This window comes from Gobius niger (assembly GCF_951799975.1).
Source record: "Gobius niger genome assembly, chromosome: 20".
In the NCBI taxonomy this organism is placed as follows: domain Eukaryota; kingdom Metazoa; phylum Chordata; class Actinopteri; order Gobiiformes; family Gobiidae; genus Gobius; species Gobius niger.
Window position 1 is genome coordinate 21,038,998 of NC_136871.1, and position 25,504 is coordinate 21,064,501.

The 25,504-nt window shown below is 41.9% G+C and overlaps 1 protein-coding gene across 2 annotated transcripts in view; it reads right to left on the reverse strand.

The window, feature by feature from the left end:
- The window catches only part of LOC306979928 (rap1 GTPase-activating protein 1-like), a 95,827-nt gene extending 78,310 nt beyond the window's left edge, over positions 1–17,517 (reverse strand). For both annotated transcript variants that reach the window (XM_079579103.1, XM_079579101.1), the window contains exon 1: positions 17,316–17,517. The gene's annotated coding sequence lies outside the window, so the exon portion shown is untranslated. The remainder of the gene's footprint in view (positions 1–17,315) is intronic.
- Positions 17,518–25,504: the final 7,987 nt, after the last annotated feature.

The window sequence follows — 25,504 nt, forward strand, 5'->3', positions numbered from 1 at the left end:
GATATTCTCTGATAATCAACTGAGCTAAAAAAATAAATAATAAATGCATAACACTGTGGAAGACTATGTTTCAGAATATATTTGAATTGAAGCTCAAAACTGTCAGTGTGCCAATCATAGCCACTGCTGCTGACAAACGGTGACAAACTGCTGTCAATGTGCCAATCCATGTCACAGGACATAAAGCAGAAAATAAGATGTGCAAGTTAAGAACTGCTCCCAACCATTAGCACCACAATTCAGCACTGCAGCTTGAGTGGAAATGACAGGGCACAAACAAGTCCGTAAATCGCATTTGCATGCACGAATGGAGGGTCCAGGTACGAGGGGCAAACTGTGAATCCATAATGGGGGGTTTGACTACAATTCAAAATGTCCAAAACAAGGAATTTGACATACACACACAAAAAAAGGATTGGATAGAATAAAATTGCAGTAATCCTTGTAATAGAAGTTATGGCAGCTTCTTCTATACTTGATTTAAGTAAAATGTCCTAAACACTTTCTCTGAGAAATGGAGTTTGAATGCGAAACAGGCGCTTTCGGACTTGCTCATCAATCTTCACACAACCTGAGCCGCATCGGGCCGTGTCACTCCCTGCTCACTGCATCTTCACAGAAACATGACCCTCTTTAGAGTAGGTCAAAGCAGAAAGAAAGTGAGTGGGCGCTAGGGCAGGGCGATGTGGCCTAAAAACTCTATCACAATATAAAAAAGATATATCATGATAACGATTTGCTTGACGATATAATTCACAACGCACAAACCACTTTAAAATTACAGCCTGATGCCTATTTGGAAGATTAATGCAAAGATATTTCATTCTTTTATTTTGCGCCATCCTAATTTCCTCTCAAATATGATCTACTCAAGCAGTTTACATCCTTCATTTCATTCAAAGGCGCATATTCATCCTAATAAAAACCACCGTGGCACTTTCACACACAAAAAAGCAACACAAGGTTAGGATTTTCTGCAATCAACAGGTGAGGCAGACACTGTTCAAATTAGAGAAGGAATAGAGGTCACTAGTAACACTGAGATATTTGAGAAAAATGTCTTCTACATTTTAGGGACGTGATACAAATAAGCAGCTGTGATTGGACCATCTTTAAACTTGACTGATTTGTGTGAATCTTTCCCAGGTTTCAAAATAAACAGCAGGTCGTTCCCACTCATCACAAGTACAAATCGAATGAAATGAAAGCCTAACCTCCAGAGAAACCCAATTGAAAAATACATGGCTTGGCTGCGCTTTCACACTGTGTTTAATGAGTGCAATCACAGATCTATTAATTTCACTGTAATAAAAATGGCACGGGCACCTTTGACCTCAGCCGCAATAAGCGTGGAAACCTATGGAAGAGACGGGAGAATGAATGGAAGAATGGAAGAGCAGCACACAAGGCTAAATTAAAAAAGGCTTTGCGCTATAAAGTAGAAACATTTACCCTTTTTTTTTTTTTTTTCATTCAGCAGAGCTCCAACACACAGACAAGGCCATGTTTCGCATGCTGAAATCCAAGCAGACAGCAGCCAAAATCATGAATTATTTAACTTGAAAGTCACTGACAGCCGGTTCAGATACTGTAGCGTTTCCTTAAGTGGCTTGCATTGCCCTGCTTGTCAATAACTCACAAATAGTGAGAGGCATCAACGAAACATCTGAGACGCGAAAGAGGCAAAAGTTCCACAAACAGAGATCTTAAACGCGACGCGGTTTAAATGGTTTGGTTTCTATCTAAAAAAAAATGTGTCAGAGATTTGCGGGTGCTTGGCCGTTGAAGGTTTCTTGACAGCCATTTTCTGGGTCGTTCGTCTTTGAGTGTAAAGTAATGAGGATTGACCAAAAAAAAGAAAGAAAAGGAAACTGGGGCAGAAAAAGTCACAGAGCATATGGCGGGATCTCAGCGGGGATTTTGGTACGGCGCACTATCTTGGACCCTTCCCCATCCCCTCCTGGTCACATGTATGATTGATATCTTCCAGAGCGTGTCTGCAGGCACGGAGAAGCCTTTTCGGGTGACACAGCTCTGTCAAGGTGATTTCCGAGGCGGCAGGGCTTAGGGGCGACATGCTGCTTGTGTGGCTGACGTCCCAGCGAGGTAATAATCCTGTCCGATCCGTAAGAGCTTGTCAGAGTCACACCTGATCCACGCAACGCAAGGAGGGAAGAAGGCCGATGTGGGTTCACTACAATTCTCGATTTTTTATATAAGTGCAGTAATAATGATGGGTGCAGGTTCAGTATTGTCCGAAACGATACTGGCATATTCAGATTTGCACAAAAGCTATAACTTGTGGGATCAGAGTTGTTTATTTTCATTTCATCATGGACGTTCTACACATGAAGTCAATTCAAGCACAATTGCCAGCCTCCTCTCCCAATCATTAATTTGTTTAAGTGAAGGTCAATTGATCCTCCTTTATTTTTTATTGCCATCAGACAAATGAAGTGCAAACTCAACCTGGAAGACCTATCTGGGGCATTCATTCATTGCCTCATCACCAGCAGCCCCTCACCAATCCTCCAATCACAGTCCCATCTCAAGCCGCACCTTTGCGTCAGCCAATCGTCGACAAGGATCCCCTTCTTTAGCGCCCTAGTCCGTCACTCAGCCGTCTCCCAGCTGTACTGCGACCCTCCTCCACCCCTCCTCTGCCTGGCCTCTCCTCGGCTCTACTCGTCGTTGTCAACTGGCTGCCCCGGGTTTCATCCTCTACCACCAACAGAGTCCAGGCTCTGGGGGAACATTCATCATCGCTATATACAGTGGGAAGAAAAAGTAAGGACACCATTTGGAATTTCTCACATTTCTTCCTAAATTGGTCATACAATGTGAAATGGAACCGCACACCAACATCAAAACCCTATCCCCACTGTGAAGTATGGAGCAGGAGAATCATGGTGTGGGGCTGTTTTGTTGCCTCAGAGCCTGGACAACGGGATATCGTCAATAGAAAAATGAAATGACAGGTTTATCAAGATATTTTGCAGAAAGATCTGAGACATTCACAACAACATTTAATAAGTAAGTGAACCCCTATTGCTGGCTGACTCTTCTTTTGCAGCAATAACTGCTTTTCTGTAGTTGCAGATTAGACGCTCACAACGATCAGGATGAATCTTGGATCATTCCTCTTAACAAAACTGTTGCAGTTTAGTGAGATTAGGGCGGTGTACTTACTTTTTCCATGCTCTCCTATGAATGCTTACATGTTATGGCCAATAAAAATCTGATAAAATGTAAATGTTTGGGTGGTATTTGTTAAAGCAGACACTGTTTACTCATTCTTACGATTTTGATCAAGATCTAACCATATTTAGTGACCAATTTAGGCAGAAATGTGAGAAAATTTCAAATGGTGTACTGACTTTTTCTTCTGCCGGGGTCCGAGCCCCAGTTACGATTCATGTCCAATGGAACTTCCTAACGCCACTCTGTTTCTAAGAGTCTTTTCAGGTTGATTCCACTCAAGTTTCCATCAAAACAATTCATGTAAATAACCAAACTTTCCAACACATATATTTTCCTTTTTGTTTGTGTGGACTAACAATGCATAGCCCAGGGAACCCAAGGGATTGCCCGATCACACCTAGGATGTAAAGGATCCCCAGATAAAGTTAAAAGCTGCAAATTAGTTCTTTGAAATGCAATGTGTGGCATATGTAGAAAGTATCATCCAAAAAAAAAAACTAAACAAACAGGCATGCACCGCTTGAGGCAGGGTTTGATGCTTATGGCAATTTGAAGTCTTCACTAATCTCAATGCTCCTGATTGGCACAAGTGGCGTGCTGATTGCTCTTACATCATACAGGTCATACATGACTTTTACCGAGAAAGTCAATCAATCTTTATTGTCATGTAATTTCCCTCATTCTTTTGCTCCAATATGTCAGTGAACGTAAAGCGGATTGCGCAGGAGGAGTATACAGTGAGAGAGGCAGGCAGCTGCAAGAACACACATCTTGAATATCAATTATTGCCAAAGTGGAGCGGTGAAAATTAGCAGGGCGGCTCCATTGTGTACGTTAATGGAAGCTCATATGAGCATTTAACTGCAGAGTTGAAGCCAGCGAAGAGCTACCATGACAACTCTCTCCTTGGGCTGGAAAAGCAAATTGAAATTGCGTGTGGGCTCATGTGATTGGTTGGAAAACTGGCATGAAACATTGGATTTATTGAGGAAAGTAAATATGCGGCTGGTTACAAGAAAACATCCCTTGTTAAGAATACGATAACAAGTGCCTTATGGATTAGTCTCTCACAGCACACAGGCTTATGTTTGTGCTAACATCACTTAACATTTCAATGTAGAACTCAAGTGGCTTCACAGTCCGCCTCTGTATTTCAAATTTGGTGAATAAGTGCCCTGAGTGATGCTGAAAAATGTACCAAAATACAGCCATTAGCGACTGTGGGCAGCACTTGTGGGAAACTATGATTCACCAATCCTCCACATACTGTATGCATTGACGATGTTGACTGGTCTGGACTGAGCTGGGGAATTTCCCTTGAGAAAAAGCTGTGCTAACTAAGTTATCATTTTGCCTTGGCCCAGTTGGCTTACTGTAATATCACTATGATGATGTTGTGAACTTCGAATAAAACTCAAGACTGCAACAATCATGCAAGGGTCGATAATGGTGACAAACTCATTTCCCAAACAAATGTGAAAATGCTCTAGCGGGGCATCAAATTTGCGTAGCATTAGCATTAGCGACAGGAGAATGTGGACTGAATCATCCAGGTTAAAGGACACAGTGGTAGATCGTATAGCAACACAACCTCACCTCAGTGTGTGAAAAGAGGGGGGGGAAAGCGCAGCCTGCGGTTGTCTGAAATGCTTTGCAGACCCAGGCATTCAGAGGAATTATACGCTTCAATAAACGTATGAAAACAAGACACAGACACAATAAAGAATTCACTGGATTACAAACATGTTTTAAACAGGATTTTATCATGACACGATCACTGGATAGACAGGTACTGCACACTCCAAACTACAAATATTGGCCAAAGCTGATGGAATACTGTTGAGGCTATCTGTGCTTGAGTAAACTAGGGACACTACAAGACACTACTATTGAGGTACAGCGTGGAAGTCGCCACTGCCTGCGCACATAGGAGGGGGAAAGAGTGTCAGGGAGGGTTTCTCCGAGTCTTCGGGAGAGGCAAGAGGTTGAAAACACGTTACGTTTACGTGAAGAATCAGAGGAATTAGAGTAAAACTATTTCATTGTCCCCAAAGCACAATCAAAGAATCTGTTAACACATTTTCATTCACAACTTAATGCTAAGAAACAGCACGTAGTGCAAATCCCAGAAATTTCTCAGAATTTCGCAGGAGCAGCTCCTCCTGAAGCGAACACAAGTGACTGAAGCGACTGATTGCAACCGTTTCAGGAAACCAAGTAAAAGCTTGTAATGCGATTTCAAGACAAAAAAGGGACGTTATTGTATAAAGGTTTACTTTTATATTTAATATAAATGTATTATCAAGTAGACCATTTATTTAATAACTGCACTTCCATGATAGACCCAGGTCTGCATTAAGTGCACATTATGAGGCTACATTTCTCCACAGTGGGTCTGTATTAAGTCAGCAGAGCTTTATCTGTGCCATCGGTGATTATAACTGCACTAACTCTAATTAACAGCAAGAAGGCGGGGCTAATCCCGTCCACTTATCTTCATCTTACCTGTGCGGCGAAGGGGAAAGAAGGCAATGTAATAAGATGAGTGCAAGCACCTAATTACAAGAGGAAAACGAATTACTCAACCACACCAATTAAGTCACAGTTTTAGTCGAGGGAAAAAAAATCTATGAATTGGCTCCATAGCGACTCGTGTTTTTGCATTGAATTTCTCAGTGCCAGTTCAAAAATGGAGCTGTTTTCTAAAGTCAAACATAGCTCTTGCTGGGCCACACAGCTGCAGGGGATTGATCAATAGCAACAAAAATATTCAGCCTCCGTGCCTCCACCTTTGTGTCGTCTGTTATGAATAGCTGCTTAGCTTGATGGGGTGCTACGATAGCCTGAAAGGATGGGTTGACGACCTCCACCCAAAGTGTGCACAGATCAATTCACATTTCACCAAACGGATGGGGAAGTTGAGACAATTCTGCCCCGTAACTGCATTCTGTCAGTATTTGATTGAGCCAGGACAAAGCACTCAAACACATTCTTATGTTGCATATTTTGGAAAACAACAAAGAGCAATAAATTACCATATATTTATCTATTTATCCGCCTTTTATTCCATTTTTAAAAAGATGTGCTGACAACTGCGGCGCTAGAAAAAGCTCAACGAAGCAGAGTTGTTCATAAACCTGTGTCACAAGACAAAAAGAAAAAACAACTACACAACCAATCCAGAGGGAGCTACCATTGTCAATCACAGAGGTTAAATCTAATAAACAAACAAACAAACAAACAAACCAACAAACAAACAAACAAACAAGAAAGTACCCTAAAGCAGCATTTATATGTGTATTTCATAGGCTGTAAAGGTTCAATAAGAGAATAAGAGCAAAGAAACGCAATAATGTCACAGTGGAAATGGAAGGAAAGGGCAGATGTCCCTAAGAGCTGCAGGCAAGGAAACATTTGTTGGACGAGAGAAAACAAAGCATCGCCAGAAGCTGCAATATGAAAACTCTGAGCTTCTTATAGTAAACTATATCTCCTCAACTGAACGCTCAAAATAAAAACACTGCTTGTGATGTTTTGAGAAGCGTTAAGGGACAGAGGGATGAAAAACATCCCGTGTGTCCCTTTGTGTTGTCTTTCATGAAAGCTCAGGGTGTGTTTATTTTTGTTTTTCTTGTTGCACGCGACTGACTGTGGATTTAAAGGGCTTGACGGGAGCAGGTGGTGATGCATTTTGTTGCAGTGGTTCCTAGTCTTGACATTTCTCTGAGGGAGCCGAGGCACAGGCTGCTGGCCTCCTGCTCCAGGCCGCGGGCACTGACAGCTCAGTAAACTGAAGTCAACTCATCTTCATCATCCCCAATTGTTGGCCTGTGAGGACCGACTGCCATGTCCAATACAGACCTCATAGTTTCTGTTGCCTGCATAGAAACAATATTAGAGCACAAATATGGGTGGGTGAGATCATGTTATAAAATTGAATTTCTCCCCCTTATAACATCCCGCCGATGTTATAAGGGGGAGACTTTTTCTCCGTTCGTTTAATGCAGTTCTGCGCTCAAATATAGACATATGTGTCTACTTTATTTGACCCACGCCTGCTGGTCAACCTCAATGAAGTGTAAGCTCTCGAACAGCTTTAGACTCTTAGGGAAAAATAAAATGAAATGAAAATGCTGGCTAACTTGAAAATTTTCAGTTTTTTATTATTATCCAATTGAGTTTCATTCTAACCTCATTTTGGTCCTGATTGAAAGTTGCCAACTGTTCAAAGCATGTTCTTGGCAAATCAACATCTTTGCTCCAATTCTCAGCGAGCCCCGACTCATGGCCTAAGTCAGACACCAGTGAGAGTGGAAGAGTTCACTATTACGGATGCACCGATCCGATACTGGTATCAGATATCGGAGCCCAAAAAAATATGATATCGGATATCGGCTACAAATATCCGATACTGAACCGTTACCAGTTTGGGCTCTCAACACGTTAAAAACATAACTATTACCACCTAAATCTAAGTGAATGTGGGCATGCTGCATAACATTGGAAAGCTAAGAACCCGGAGAATTCAATTACTGAGTTAGTTTCAACCTCCACAAACGCATTTTGATCGCCGCGTCGCAGCAGTACGCTAAAGCTAGCATGCTAACGAAAACTAATCAAGGCTGGGACAGAAACTAACATAGGAATACCTAAAGTAGCCTAATAAAATAAAATCGACCACTGCTGAAGCCAAGTGTCGTTTATATTAATGCAACCTAAAGCCTGTCATATACCCAAGGATATTTAGTGTCGAAAAGTCCAGTGATCCTTGTTAAATGTTTATCCAAGAGTTTATCAATAGATATAATTGATAATTGATCTTATGACAATAAAATATGAGTTTATTGATCTTAAAATTGAGGAAAGAGTCAATAAAAATGTTCACTCAGAGAAAGCCACTTTTAAGAAAGTGGTATCGGTAAATATCGGGTATTCGCAGATACTCAAAACCCAGTATCGGTATCAGTAGCAAAAAGCTGGATCGGTGCATCTCTATTCACTATGGTCTGTAAAACTGCTCAATATCAACTGACTGAAAAACTGTGCCCTGATCAGAGTGGGCTGTACCTGCCAAGGGTGAACAACGCAGACAGCACAGACTCCTTATTACTGTAATTGTGTTTACTCCGTCTGCGCCTCTCAGGGGAGTGTGTGCAGACCAGCTCCTTATCTCTCTGGCATTTCACAACAGGGTCTGACAGGGAGCGAGCAGTTAATTCAGTAACAGCGACATGTAGATGTGCGCATAAGATTGGAACGCATTTAGTATCATGTCCCCGTCTTCAACCCAGCTATAATCACCGCTAGTAAAACAGCTTTGGGTGACTAAAGCTCTTTACAAACATGTGTGCAAAAATACCCGTGGATATTTTTGACCTGGAGGTGCAACACATGAGAAAACCAAACTACAGCTGCTAACAGGAATGGCATTATGTAAGTGTACCTCAACACTAAACTCCACCCACATTCAGACAAGTACAGAGCAAAGGGAAGAGAGTCTGAGCACAACAAAAAGAACACAAAGGCTCTTCTCGGGATGTACTCTGTGGGATGTACTCCAGAGTGTGGCCTGGCGTTTTCAGTACGGAAACGAGTGCAAAAACTTCAGGTATGTGGTTTTGATATGGAGGAGCATCATAACGTGGTTTAAACAGACTATAGAGGATGTGCAGACCGTTGCACATCACAAGGTCACGCTTAACTCTATCTGTACCCCCACCAAATCATTATAACAAAGGGAAGAATATTTACTCATTAAATCTTGCGTGGAAATGAAAAGGCTGATCTTGAAAGTGCACAGTTGGGGGTAATAGATCAAAGCGTCAACCATTAAAGACTTGACACTGCCAATCAAAATCTTTACCCACTCACTTCTTTCACACAGCGTTACAGAGTCACTGTGTGTTCCGAAATCCAAAGTGAAGTTTTTCCATGGTGCTTATTCTCATGGTCTGTTGCTCGTCATGAAAGTGACTCAGTGTATCCCCTCTAGGCTTGAGACGCTGCACTGGGGGCCCCGACTGAGTGCGTCAGCGTCACCGCATCGCTTCACAGTCACTTTATTACGGGCGAAAATCAAAGGACTTCAAGAGTATTTCTACGCCGCTGGTTTCTCCGTTCTAACATAAATGGCGAGGTTTACCCGGCAAAGCCTGAATAGCTGATGCATCTAATCGTCAGCTTACGAGAGCAGTCTGTGACTTTCTATGAGCTTCGGCATGTCTCAAGAATGTTTCAAGCATGGGACATACAGCGCTGTAGTGCACCTTTAAGGGAAGCATTTCAATTAGGCATTGTTTCAATTAACTCTCTTAACACAACATAATCTTGAAATGATCGATCTCCAAAAAACAACACTAGTTTGCATTTGGTTCGGTGGGAATGCCTTTTAAATGACAAAAAGCTGTGAATCTGGTGTGATATTACGTGACATTTAGTGGTGTGATTATGGTTTTTATGAGTGTTCTTGGGAGCCAGGGCTTAAAAAGCAACTAATGACAGCCGTGATAGAAAAAAGACAAAAGCCGCATTGTCCTCACACAGACATCTCGAGGTCACCCGAAGAAAATACTCATAAATTCCCACCTTATTATTGTAGAACTTTTGTCCGCTGTGCGTCTCCCCAATCACCTTTTTGTTCTCATAAATTACAGCGGGCAGATGTTTCACACTGGCGCTTCTGCATTAGCATCCCATATAATTGGTTGTTGGCCCGAGGACGATGGGGCCGTCGTCTTTGGGACGCCCCATCATCATGGCCTGTCATTGCACAGGTGATGGGGCCAAGGTCTTTTACAGGCGCCAAAGAAGACAAACAGCCTCTTTACAACAAACCCACTCGGCTTTTTTACCCGTTGGCTTTAGTTGGTAGAACAGATTGAACCCATGATGCCTTAACCATTATTGGCGGCACTGAATCTTGATTATAAATTGATCATTTAAAACTCATGCAGTGCACTTTCACACTTTCACAATCCACTATTAACCTCTCTCTCCCACTCCCATCTTTTTGCATGGCCATCCTGAAAGGAGCTGCAAGGGATTGTCTGTGAGAGCTTTGGCTGAATCAATGAACAGCGAGCAGCTTTTAAGCCCCGTCGAAAAGATCGATAGCAAATAAATCAAGTGCGTTTGCTTTGCGATACATCAATGTAATGTTTACCAGAGAGGCCAGCGCCAGATGTGCGAAAAATGATGAAATACTCGTAAAAGAATCATTACCTCCTCCCACATTTCAAAGCCCGCAGCTACAAACCTGTCTTGATAAAAGTATTTGATGCTCCAGTCATTTATCGACTAAAAAACAAACATGCCGTTAACTGTTGGTGTTGAGTCTTGGTTATTTCTCTTCAAACGTTACGAGCAGGATACGTGACATTGAGGATGAATCGTCTTGTGTGTTCGTAAATTCCTGAGATGAAGCCGCTGCCAGATGAGTGATGGCGACAAAGTGCAGTGAACCTTCCTGTATAGGTCAGCCATAAATATACAGTCCAGGACACGCTCCAGAGAGGGATGAAATCAAATCGCATCAGTTGGTCTGGCCCTCTCAGGTTGTCCGAAAGAATCAAGTTCACTTATCTACAAGGTCATCTCAAGCCTATTCTAACCATGAGCTTTGAAAATACTCATGTTAGGTTTAAAACTAAAAGAAATAGAAGAAGTTGGAGATGCCTGGCCTGGGCACAAAGCTTCCCTCCAAATACTAGTTTGTTGAAGGTTTCTTATAATCAGTCCAAAACAGAACTGTCCTGATACTTAACATGAAAGAAAGAAAGAAAGAAAGAAAGAAAGAAAGAAAGAAAGAAAGAAAGAAAGAAAGAAAGAAAGAAAGAAAGAAAGAAAGAAAGAAAGAAAGAAAGAAAGAAAGAAAGAAAGAAAGAAAGAAAGAAAGAAAGAAAGAAAGAAAGAAAGAAAGAAAGAAAGAAAGAAAGAAAGAAAGAAAGAAAGAAAGAAAGCACCACTCCAACTTTGTTTGGGAAAAGGATATAACAACGTGGTTAAAAGCGTTAAGCAGGTCACACACACTGATTACAATAGGGGTGTAACGATGCACTTTGCCATGATGCACCGCATGCTTTAATCTATGAAAAGTCAAACCAACAAGCACATGGTCAAAACGTGATTTGTGTTCTATCTTTTTTTGCCATGTGAGCCCAGGGGCACATTCTATTATAAAGCTTTAAAATAAATCAAAATAAAGTGCCAATTTTATTCTATTACATATATCGCATTCCCCTCTTGGAACCGCCATCTTAACGTGGTGGAGGGGTTTGAGCACCCGAATGATCCTGGGGGCTCTGTTGTCGGGGGCTTCGTGCCCCTGGTAGGGTCTTCCATGACAAACAGGTCCTAGGTGACGTGTCGGACAGAGAGCGGTTCACAGAAGCCCCTTTTGAGAGACCAACAGGCCCGGTTAGAATCGAGAGGCCGTCCTTCTGTGGACCCACCACGCGCAGGAGGAGCCAAGAGGTGCATGTGATTTGGGCAGTGGCTGCCCTCATGACCCGGAAACGGACAAGTAGAAGAAAAAGGATGGATGGTTATATCGCACTTGCAACTTGATGGACTGAACCGCGGGTCCTGCACCGTGAACCAAACTGTGCGATAGCTGAAGTGTTACACCCCTTAGATTACAAAGCACATGTTAAACTCAGACTCAGGGATATGTATGAGGGCTAAATGAGAAGTTATTATAAATTCAAACATTAATACTATTCCAACAGCCAGTCGCTTTGAGATATGTCGCTTGGGGAGGTTTCTCTTTCATGTCTGCCGATAACAGCCCGAGGTTCAAACGGGTCTGCTCAAAATGAAGTTGAGAAAAAGATTTTTGCATCACAACTTTGCACCTTGATGAGGGCCCATTGTCGAAGTTAAAAAGGAGCAGCTCCATAAAAGTGTAAAGTTTACATCATACGTTGTCTGACTGCAAATATACTGCAATTATTTAGGAATATGTTATCCCTGAATGGGTTTGGCAGTATGCTATTTGGATTGCTACAATTATACATGCTTTATTGCAGATCTTAATCCCAATCTAAGGAGGTTTGCAATGGCTGTAGATAAGGTTAAAGGGACCTTACACTGTGTCATTAACTGCATGTCAAAATGCATGCTCATGAATAGTAATGTGACACCTACATACTGCATATTCTGACATGAGCCTTATGGCACAATTAGATTCCCTCTTTACAGATGCATATCATTTGCTCCAAGATAGCACAAATTGATACATGCTTCCACAGGTGCAGCAAATGTCCACTGGACCATTCAGCACTCCTCATAAGCACTCATTTTCCTCCCTCTAGCTGTGACAGAATCTGTGAAACTCTGAAAAAAAAAAGATTTGAAGGCCACACTATAACACTATGACCTCGCAAATAAGCAGGTAATGAAAAAGAAGGATTTTTGATAACGCGCTTAGCCGGCGCAGGGCAGCAGATACCTGAACGATAATGACAACATGCTGCTGGAATGGGCAAAAGCAATCAAAGAACAATCCAGTAGCACGAGGCGAAGCAAAAAAGTAATGCTGAGAGTAAGCGGGTGTGTGAGAGAGAGCTTCAGATAGTGCTCATTATACAGAAGAGAACAGCCCTTACTGGAAGAGGGGTGTTATTGCAGTGCTCTGCTCGCTCTTTTGGCAATAAGCTGCTGTTTGTCCGTCACTGGCACCACCAAAGATACAAGATTTCAAACACCAGAAAAGTAATAATGTCCCTATAAAATAAAATATTTTATATTTATATTATGTTTCTGCAGTGTATGGGATTTTGTATTATCGATTTTACTACCAGAAATTATTATTACCACCAGAAAAGTGGAAGAAGCCTTTTATCTGAACATGAAAAAGCATTTTTAAATGTGTGTTTTTTGCTGAGTCTGTGTCCAGAGTATATCCTAGTGGCCACACCACTGCAGTAACAGAGTAGATTTTAACAACAGATAATGGGGTGGTCTGATGTTTGGGGGAAAACATGTCTAATTGCAATTCCTGGCATGTATTTAACTAAATTACCTAAATAACTGTACCCTTTGCAAATTACGTATTGCGTACATTTCAATAGCAATTTCTATTAAATTGTTATTAATCGTGTTGCCTTAACAGATGGGCGAGCTGATAAGACGTTTTTTTACCCTGCACAGCGGAGCCAAGACACCAATCTATCACTTGACTGTTGTCTAAGTGAATGGAGCCTTATGGGAGCAAAGCCTCTTAGGTACCTCATCTATCGTACACCTGTCACTAAAATCTATGTTTGATTCAATTACATTCTTTTGGCTATGTTGCATCGTGCACGCACAAACAACGTACTTGTTTAAGGGGAGAGAATGATGCATACTACGAATGGACTCTGGAGCCTGTAGAACTGCAGCGTTGTGGATAATATATTATGAGTAATTTTATAGCTATGTAAAAATGAGGACCATAAAAACAAAATAGTAATAATATCACCTGATGTCACATGACTGAAACCTATCCATACGTTATTATTGAATTGGAAAAATGTTACCAGTGTCTATCTAGATGAAACAAAAACTGGCATAAAGAGAGTTCTGGGATAAAGTTATGCCTTGTCTGTTTTTGTTTTATTCATTCATTTGACAGCGGAATGACAAATTCTACATATCTACAGTGTCATGGGCATTTTAGTGACCCTGCACCGTGCACCGTGCACATCCCTCGCCCGCAACAGGCCCTTATCGTTAGTGTAGGAGTTGTTCAATATTATGTGTTCGTGATGCAGGCCTTTCACAATGTGTTGCCGTCATTAGTATTCTGCTCGTCGTGATGTTAAATTCACTGTTAGCGGAGACAAAAGAGCTGCAGCTGAATAATAATTGGCAGTTAATTATGACCTTTCATCTACAAACAAAAAGCCTGCAATTTCCTCAAAAAACAAGATGATTTATGGCATGATGGCAACCACTGTAGAACAGTAATGATCATGTTGACATTTTGTTGGTTATCAAGCGTTATTTGTAGTTAAAATATCGAAAGATGCATGTCACCGGAGTTAACCTTTTAGAAACGTGGCATTTTAAGACGTCTTAAGCGTCTGCAGATTCTAAGCCATTTCACAAAGAGACCTTTACGCTGGATGCTCTTCCTGGTGCTTCCCTCTAAATTACTCGCACATTTGAAGCTGAGGTGAATGTGAATGATAATCTCATTCATTCAAATACTGGGGGGCTCGGCTGTGGAGGTAACAACTGACCGATTGTTGAACTCTGAGTTAAATAGTAGTCTACATACTTACTTTAAACTTCATTCTAGTGTAATTCTTATTATTTATTGTCCATCCATTTTCTTCTGCTTTATCCGGGGCCGGGTCGCAGAGGCAGCCGTCTCAGCAGAGATGCAGAGACTTCCCGATCCACGCACACCTCCTCCAGCTGTTCTGGGGGGACCCCGAGGCGACACCAGGCCAGCTCGGAGACATAGTCCCTCCAGCGTGTCGTGGGCCTTCCACGAGGCCTCCTCCCAATAGGACATGCCCATTGCTGCTCCTTTCAACTTGAAGGAGCAGCAACTCTACTCTGAGCTCCTCGAGGGTAACTGAGCTCCTCACTCTGTCCCGAAGGGTGCGTCCAGCCACCCTGCTAAGGAAAGTCATTTCGGCCGCTTGTATCCGCGATCTTCTCCTTTCTGTCATTACCCTGATAAATCGAGAGCTTCGCCAGGCGACTCAGCTCCCTCTTCACCACAACAGTCCGATACAGTGATCGCATCACTGCTGACGCCGCACCGATCTCACGGTCCGTCCGTCCCTCACTCGTGAACAAGACCCCGAGATCTCCACTGACCTGAGACGGGTGGAGAACAATGGCCTTATTGATTGGCCATGGTTCTCCACCCGTCTCAGGTCAGTGGAGAACCATGGCCTTATTGATTGGTACTATTATTATTATTATTATTATTATTAATTGAATTGCATGGAGCGAAATTAAATGGGATTTTTTTTCTTCTGGAGTCAGAGTGGAGTCAGGTTGGCGGGACTGTTGAGCTTTACTGCAGAAGACTGAAGAAAGAAGTAAATTCTGTCCACAAACAGACTAAATACAAATCTGTGGTGGACTTTATTTCTTCTAAATCTTCACGCTCACTCGCTTTTCTGAGAGCAACACAATGTTTCACTGTCAGCCAATAGAGGGTACCACAATTGATCGTCCCTTACAGCAAGTATAGGTGCAACTGACTGTGCTTCTGATTCCCACAGGATTGTGTATTAGTGAAATGCAAACAGAGATTTGTCAGAGCCTGTAAAGACCTGCCGAGGTAGTTTTCTTATACATGACCAACATGAACATATTTGCATACCGCAGCTTTACGACAGGAGCAGCGCACATTTGTCTTTCATCTGGGGCTTATAGGTTTGGCATACTAATACTTGTGTTTAATGTGTACATCCTTCTGGGCAAATCAATGTCAACATAGAGAAGCCGTATAAAGCAACGGGATCTAAACGAAAGCATCCACAAAGGCAGACCTCGTGATGTACTATTCCAACTTTATATTTTATTCAAACCACCATTAGAAATTCTCTGTGTTAACATGTGGTGATTTGTTTGCAGAGCCTTTGGAAGTATATACACTCACTGCAGGAGGAAACGAACGGGAGCAGCAAAGTAACAAAGCTACAATCAAATCCACTGCTTAGTAAAATACAAATGAAAAATTTATGCACATCTCCAGGCACAGCGGCTCAGGAACAACCTTTGTCCCCGACTCCCCCGTACGCCACAGCACACTTTTCCCACAGTCAAGGTAGAACTAATTAAATGCTATTGTTTACTTGGGTGAGTGCCAGTGCAGAAAGGAAAACGACTATATCGAAGCTTCAAAATCTCCATAGGGAAAAAAACACATCACTGGAGAACAACAAGAAAAGAAAGAGGCCCATGATTTGCAGACAGATTGTGAGCAAATGCATTTGGAATGACTGTAGTGAAATGCATGTGGGAGATCTTGGACTGTAACGCAATGTCATTGGTCGAACTGGCAGAGCTAATTAATTAACAACATGGCTGAGAAATTACAGATGCTTGTTCAGTGTAAACTATAATTGGCACTTGTGGTCCAATATAATTATGCTTAATTAACACTAATCTCTGCAAAAGTGTAGTGACTACAGTTAACCTCCGTGCAATGAAGTCTACTGTTGTCTAGCTGTGATATACAGTACATGCTTATACTGTAGCATGCTTCTAAAATGCAATAAGACTAATAAGAATTTATATTCTGTGAATCTGATCTGTTACAAACAATAAAACTCGAAGGAGGGATAATACAAAGTACATTTCCATGACTCTGTATGTGTTAGTGAAAACCTATCCCTAAGCACAAGCTGCTGTCGCTGTCCATGGTTCTGATTTCCCACGGTTCAACATGTAGTGACTGTGGGAAGGATTATCATTCACCCACCAATGGTAAGAAGTTTGCCTGGGAGAAAGAATACAGCCGCTGTGCTCCTGGGTGAGTTCTTCACCCACCTTGGCTATGTCAATTTATGATTTTGTTTGAGAAATTGGAGATGTCACATAAAAGCTACAGAGCATCTAACTCTGTAGAGAGACAACCAAACCTAAAGAGAAATTTGCAAGTGGGTGGAAAACAGAGACAAGGTTAAAAACCTGATCTGCCATAAAACACTTTTCTAGACAGATTTTTCCTTTTGAAAACATTCAGTCAGATCAAGCCATTCAAAAGCTCCAACACACAGGGAGAAGGTATAGACACAAGTGAAGCAGACACTATGATAGGCTTTTAAGCAATTAGCCCCAAATGAACGTAATATAATCAGCACTGCTCATGCAGTTCATTAAAAGGAAAGAGTAGACTCATTTCCGCTGCAGACGCTACGGAACCACAGCAACTAGACACGAAATTCCACTTTACAAAGAGATAATAAAACGAAGCCGGGATGTCTACAGTAGCTGACGGAATCTTTGCGCAGTGTGCTTTTACTCCTTTCCGCGGGCGCGCTCCCCTCCATGCGTAAACTATTCAGCCGTATCCTCAAAAATGAAAGAATCAAGTGTGAGCAGTGCTGGCAAAGTGACACATAGGCTAATGAAATGATGCCCGTGCAAAAGTTACAGATTCTTACCTTTCTAGGAAGTGAAGGCGTCTCTTCCAGGAATCGCTCTCGATATAAGAGGGAAACTCTCACAACAAAGGAGAGGCGCAGTAGTAGTGGGACAATGTGGTGAAGCGGAAATGGGAAGAGTGCGCGCGCGCTTCCAGAAATTGCCCGTAAAACCGTGCGGACGGTGGAGGAGAAATGTTAGGCGTAGCGTTGACTGATGCTCATGTGTCTCTTTAGCGCGGATCTGAAACGCACATGCTGTCCGCTGTCACGTGACGGGTCCCTCCCACCGACCAATGCGCGCTTTACTACAGCTCTGTGCACTCACTGACCGCACAAGTATTGTCTTGTAGTGGCTCTGTTAGATGAGCAGGAAATTAATATAACTTGCCTTGCCTATTAATATTTATTTATGAACTTGCCCTCATTCATGGTAAACGTTGATGATCCATAGACACATAACTTTAGTTAGACCTGCATTCTGTTACATGGACTCTGGATATTACATCTTCGCTGTACTTAATGCAAAATAAAAACAGCCTTAAAGCTTTGCCATTATTGTTTAAAGCAACAGGCCACCGTTTTTACACACTGAGATACGTTACCTGAGCTTGGACGAGTTGATGCGTACCTGTCTGGTCTTTGTGTGTGCGCTCAGTCACGCAAAAACAGCAAACATGTTGTTAGCATTTAGCCTCTCCACCACTCCTCTATGGGGCCAAATGGGGTGAAGTTAGAGGCGACCAAGCTCTTCCACGTTTTCCCTATTAAAATACGGTTATGTGAGTAGTTACACGATCCAAGTATTAAACATGTCGATGTTCTAAGCAGATAAAAAGGGACACTATATCATGAGGCATCAAAGTGCTCCTAAGGTATTATTACGCCTTACAACATAGTACCCCCCTTTTTTTTTATTACCCCGTTTGGGTCCATAAGGAGAGGAGGAGAGGCTAAACGTCGAAGCTCAGGTAAGAACATATCTCAGTATGAAAAAACGGTGGCCTGTTCCTTTAAACTGAGGCAGTTTTGGTAGAATTTAATACATCAATGGTTTGGAAATACTCAAACAAGTAGTCCTACTAAAATAAACAGCTATTTTGAAATATAACAGGATACTCAATTGGATTGACCAGTCCACTCATTCATTCTTTTTGTGACACGGCCATATTATCAATTGTCTCTTCTCTCTCTTCAGTAACTGGCCTTCACTCAACCATATACTTATTTTTACTCTTATTTGTGGTGTTGTGATGTTTAATATCCATCCCATACAAGTGGGCTACAGTTTGACGGGAGCTTTAATGTGTCCTGGGTTCCCGATCCATATTTTAAGGATGAAGTTGGGGAATTGTGTGTTGACTGTCTGCTCTATAATGGATGGCAAACAGCCCAAAGCAGCAAAGCATCTCTGGTGTAACAGATTATTTTCGATGCATTTTAATGAGCAGTGCAGCACTTTAGCCTTGGACATGTGCTGCACATTCTCACCTCCACAAAGACCTGTCGGACATGGTTGTGTCTAATGTGTGGTTTTGCGGGTACACCGACGTCTTCAGGCTGTATGAGACTGCTCATTAGTGTTAACACATTAATAATTAACCCCATAATGATAATACCGTAATTAAACCAAATCCTGCAGTATTCAAGACACTTGTCAATACTAATGGATAACTTGGATATTGGATATACTAATGGACAATAACCTGCAAGTAGTAAGGGCACAAAGACAAAACATTGTGAGAAGTAACCTGCCAATATGTCAGTTAAGCTTTCTTGCTGCTGGATTCAATAGGAACAACTGTAGGAACATTTCTTTACTGTCGCTTATCTCAATATTATAAAAAACCCTGTTCATGTTTCAAGGTATCAATTTGCTTTATTTACATAAAGCACTGAAGTACTGGCAGTATATTAGAAAAGATGTTTAGCCTGAGTGCAAAAACACTCACAAATACTCACCTTTGTATGCAGAAAAAATAAGAGCTAAGTGTCTTGCTCAAGGTCACATTGGCAGGAGTAGCTGGAGTTATGACTGAACCGTGTGTAATGCTAATGGTAATGTTACTTTTCCCCTCTTCATAAAGGTATATGTAGGTATATTGGCCACTCACTGTTGGACACAACGCAACCTGAGCCGAGTCGAACAGGTTTATTGGTCATATGGTTTTAGTCATCAGATTTGACAATCAGGCCTTTGGTGGACTGAAGAATCATCAAAATGTTTTTAAGTGAGAAAGAATAAACACATCAGTTTATCAGTAAAGTCAATGCACGTCTATTTTTAAAACGAGGACACAGATCTGTGAAATGACACAGTGGCACAGGTGGGACCTTTCTATGTGAGTCTGCATGTTCACTCCGTGCCGGCGTAGGTTTCCACCGGGCGCTCCGATAGGAGTCTCTCAGTCTCTCCTTCCTTCCTTTCTGAGATTTTTTGACTCCTATAGCACTTCTTAACAGTTTCTTAGTTTATTTTGCGGCACGGTGGCGCAGCGGTTAGCGCTCACGCCTCACAGCAAGAAGGTCCCGGGTTCGATTCCCACCTGAACGGGGCCTTTCTGTGTGGAGTTTGCATGTTCTCCCCGTGCCTGCGTAGGTTTCCTCCGGGTACTCCGGTTTCCCCTACCACTAAAAACATGTACAATAGATTCTCCTCTGGGGCCAGGACTCCCCTGAAAAAGAGATTCTTAATCTCAGTGGGACTATCCTGGTTAAATAAAGGTCAATAAAAAATGATAATAATTATTATACTTTGGAACTCCTTGGCATTGAGATGTCTAACTTCAAATAATAAGATAAGATAAGATGGTACTTTATTGATCTCACAGATGGAGAAATTGCATAAATAGAGAAATAGAGAAATTGCATAAATAATTAGATCATAAATAAACTTGCTCTAATTTTAATTAGAGCAAGTTACATCAACCCTATTTGTGAGCACACATAACTCCTCATCCAGAGTAAAGCAGCTTAAATAAATCTATGAGCAATAGCTTCAACATGTTAGCAAAACACAATTTGTAGTGAAGGCTGTTTAAGCATTGAAATGATCCAAATGAAGCCTGAGCCTTTAAAAGCACCACCACATGACATCAGCAGGAGAGACAACTGTTTTAAGTTTGAGTGATCATAATGAAGATGCTGGATTAAACAAACATGCATAACAATAAAAATGCTGTTCCAAACATCACGACATCACAACATGGATGAAATGCAAATAAGAACACTGAATACTATTCCATCAGCCAACGTGACTGTGGCTTTGAAAGCATTTAGCCTGTCGTCTCCTCTGTGTGAGTGCTTGTTAGTGAAAGGGGAAATGGTTTCATGTAGTAAAAAGCTTTGTGTGTGCACTCATGTTCCTCAAACTAGTATCTAGCAAACACTGGCAAGGACCACGCCACAACAAAGTGCAATTAAGATTTTATTCACAGGGTTATAGTGTCGAGTGAAGCTGGGGGAGACTGTGGGTGGGGGCTCCGTCTCAGATGAAGGGGACCCCCCTTCTAAGCAGGAGAATTATTGCTGAAATGGAACAGACATGACGGGAGGGAGGGTGGGGTCGACAGTTTCAAACAAACTGAGATGATGAGGCTTGGCTTGGCATATAATGGCTCGTAAGTAATTAGAGGCGCGGTTAGGTGAAAGCAAGAGTGGTTGGTGCGCAAAGTGTGATAGGTCGAGGCCTAGTTCTGCTCCCGAACCTAGTCATTAAATATTGACTCCATATAATAGTCCAGTCAAAATTCCTGTAAATGTGCTGCTTTTACAAAACAATGGTCAACAAAAGAGGAATGTGTTGTGGAGTTCAGAAGTGACCAATCCCAAAGTCCAGATCCAAGCGGGGCCAACATTAATACCATTCACAACAGTAATGTTTTTGTATCAAGATTTAGATTATTGTTTTTTTTTAAATAATGTATATTTACACAAATGCACATGAAGTCCAAATCTTTTGTAACATGTTTGATGTGAGTAGATGATTGGTGAGGCGTCGGCAGTGATGTATGGACTGTATGGACTGTTGTGGTGAAGAGGGAGCTGAGTCCGGGGGCAAAGCTCTCGATTCATAAGTCGATCTACGTTCCTACTCTGATTATGAGATCTGGGTAAAGACAAGATCGCAGGGGGTGAAATGAGTTTCCTTCGCAGGGTGGCTGGGTGCACTCTTAGGGTGTGGAGCTCAGTCACACAGGAGGAACTCGGAGTAGAACTGCTGCTCCTTCACATCAAAATCAAAATCTTGTGGCTGAGGCTTCCCACCATCCGTTATAAGCTTATTATCAGTGTAATCATTGCATATAGCTGCATATCTCAATGCCACTATATTACTATACTACTAAACTACAATACTACTATGAAACATTCACACTGCACCCCTTTAGCAGAAACTCTGAAGCTTTAAATAATCCTAATAATGCATGCACTGAGAGTGTGACTGCAAAGAACTATTCTACGAGATATTGGTCATAACATTATATGATCTCCACTGTTCACAACCATGACGACTCCTGAAGAGCCAAAGAAGAATCAAATGAATAATCGTTTTTTTGATTGTTCGCCCACTACATGTTCATATAAATAAGACAACCATCAAATGCATTTCCCTGCTTTCAAAACTGGAACGTGACAGAATGTTTTTTTTTTTTTGACGTGTGCCATCCTCCCGGGTCACGCTGCATCCTCCTGACTCACACGGAGTGCACATTTCTGTAGCACACAGAGTGGAGTGGGACAGAATGTTCTCTGGCTAACATCAAATATACGGTCTGAAGAGCAAAACGTACTGGCACCCTCTCACTGTTCGCTTTCAAAGTTATAGGGAAAAGCAGATAAATCACAACTAAATGATGAACAGAGAGTCCAAGAGTGCAACACAAGTTACTGCAGGTGCAATAGCATTCTGAAAATGATGTATGGATGTTGGTTGTGCAATTGTGTATTCCTTTTGTAGCAAGACGAGCGGTAGCGGCGATTTATAAACAAAATAACTCCGCCAAAATAAACTACTTTTTAACATAAATATTGACAACGCCACCGGAGAGAAGGCTCCGGACCTTAAGGCACGCAGGTTCGTTTATGATAGACACAGGCAGAGTCCAAGCTTAGCAAAAATACATATTTTATTTACTATATATATATATATATATATTCTGTTTCAATAAGTTACTTTGTTTCTCTTTCGTTGGTAAACCGTTCGGTTGATCCACAGGTTTACATTTGCACATTTCATACACTACCACAAACGGGCAGCAAACTGCAAAGTCCCTTATTTGACAGTATTAAAAACAAAGCAAAGTCCGTGAGTTGAACAGATTAAGACGAGGTTAAAAGACAAGGCAACAACATATAGGACAGCGCCGTCATCGCACCAGCGCGGGCCAGATCACCTGTAAATTAATTAAAACCGTTAACATCTAGCCTTACTAGTGGAATATAGTGAAACTCTGCCCCAAACGTACCATCGAACGCAGGGCACAACACACGGGTGTGGAGCCATGACAGCAGACGCACACCATCCCTGCCCATGGAGCATCTGGGGCTACATCGTGGAACCGTTTCCACGCGGAGCTAAACCACAAAACCTCCAGTTAGGGCCAGTAATTAGTTACATTAAATTCGAGAAGCTAGAGCAAACGCTACCTGTCCTTCGGAAGAGCGAGGAACGCACCAACACCGGCGGGACCAGGAAGTGAGTGACGTCAGAGAACGAAGGAGTGAGTGCATTGCGCTTATATACTCGCGGCGCCACCAGCTGGCGGGAGGAGATGCAACAGGCGCCATGCCACACTTTGTTCATTGATAATGCCTACAAGGTTAAGGTTGGTGCTTGATTTGTCATTATACAACAACTGTACAACAAAATGTGTGCATTTGAGCCACCCATCGACGGCGCTGGGCTGTGGCAGTACGGCGCCCGGGGACCCATCTCCAGATGTGGTCAGAATCACCTGGCTGGAGGACTCACCTATTGCACGTTTATTGTGGTAGGGGAAAAAAACAGAGCACCCGGAGGAAACCTACGCAGACACAAGCAAACCGTTTATTTTATAAAGGCCAAATTTTGAAACTTGAGGATTTAGTAAAAGGACAAAAAGTAAAGCAAGACAAAAAGTGCTTTCAGAAAATCACAGAGATGGTGCATATTATCTGTAAAACAGTGCGATGTAAAATTATGGAAAAGACTGGATAAAAAGAATGTGTGACTCAAATATTCAAATATATGCACTAAAACCTACTTGTTCAAGAATACAAAAATAATTGAAAGTGTCAGTGCTGCAGCCTCCTATCTGCTTTTCCATGTGACCATCTTTGTTTCCTTCCACACTACTCAAAATAAACATAATACTAGATGCATACAAACACAATACTAGGGCGAGAGAGAGGTGATCGATGCTCATCCTGGTGCCAGGTCACCAAATACTCTCTTTTACTGCACAGAACAGCAGGACACCCAAAGGCTTGAAACATACAACTAAGAATAGGCAAGGTGGGCTGGTGCTCGAAGGGCGCCTCCTTCTGGCAACAGCTTACCAAACCTTGCTTCTTTTAATGCACAGATCAGGACATATTGAAATGTATTCACAAAATTGTAAATGACAAAAAAACTATGTACAAATGTAATGTCCATGTATAAGTGTATGTAAATATGGCAATGGTGGTACTATATGGGGCAGTATCAGATGTCAACGATAATCTAGTAATGGCAAAAAAGAAGAGAAAAATCTGAGGCACTCCAATACCTGGTTAAAAGTCCTTTATTAAGGGGACATGCTGACGCGTTTCGATCACATTCAACCTTCTTCAGGGCCTATACTTATGTTTTGATCCTGAAGAGCACCTGACCTCCTTTACAGACAATTCCACCCACTGAAGCGATCACTTTGTTCCTCTCAAGATAATCTAGTACTATTGGATGATGATGAATAAACAGCACAATGCATTGTGCACATGAGAAGACTATGTAAACTAACATCTTAAACTACAATGAGTTGGTTTACTGTAAACAAACCGGACTGTAAACAAACGCTGTAAAGTTTGTTAATAAGTTGCTCCAGCCTACTCCTTTTTGGGCATTATTGTGCTTCTTTTTGTCTACCATGGAACTTGGAATTGCTCAAATAAAATAAAATAAACACAGGGAGAACAAGCAAATGCCACACAGAAAGGTGGGAATCGAACCCGGGACTTTCTAGCTGTGAAGCAGGCGGGTCTTCTTGCTTCACCAATCAACCCCATTCACAGTTGGCTACAAAACCTCCAGCTAGGTAATCCTTCCAGACCAAGCTCTGGAACAAGAGCTGGAGATGTTCTCCGGATGGTACCACTGATCCTCACAAGTTGCATTGAGGCACAGGCTGAAGGTCGGGTCAAAAACAGAGGACAATTTCTCCATACAGGCAAGATAAGTCTGCAAATGAACCGGTACAATTGTGGCAATTCCATATCAGCTTGCAAAAGAAACACATTGCTATAAAAACACATGATATTTAATGGCCACAATAGAGCCACGAGGTGCTATATCCTCTTGTGAAGCTGCACTTGCTTTATTATAAAGGGCTGTGTTCAAGATTACTTACAGTAGTTTAAGTTCATTTCATGGCTGGCTGGTGATCAAATCTTAGCATTAAAGCTTGGCACTGCACGAGAGTGAGACTTGCAAAATGCATCAATGTGGGTCTATAAAAGGATGATTTTTATAGGGAAGCAAATGAAGAGAGCATCCCTTTTAGCAGCTTAACCTCTAAAATCAGACAGCAGTGTGTCCACAGCATCAGCCAAGGACTGAATCACACATAGCCTTGATAGCCACTCCCCACTGGCCCTCTGTGTCCTTGTCTCAAAACACACCAAAACATCCATTTGGGGACATTAGTTTCCCGTCATCGTCTATTTACATGTGCTGATGTTCATGTGTTACTTGAAGGTAAAAAAAACATTCAGATGAACTGAGGCGTTTGTGCACAATGGACAAAACTTTGGCACTTACATTGGGGTGGAATATGTGAATAACTCAATTTTGATTCGAAGTGGACGATTTGTAGAAGCCATTTGCTTTGTAACTTCAGATTTGTCACAGATGGAGTTATGTTTTCTTTCAGAATTATTTTTAATCCATTCTTTGTTCTGTCCATGAAATGTTCCCTGTGCCACTGGCTGCAAAACAACCCCATAGGATGATCGATCCTCTCCCAGGCTTAACAGTT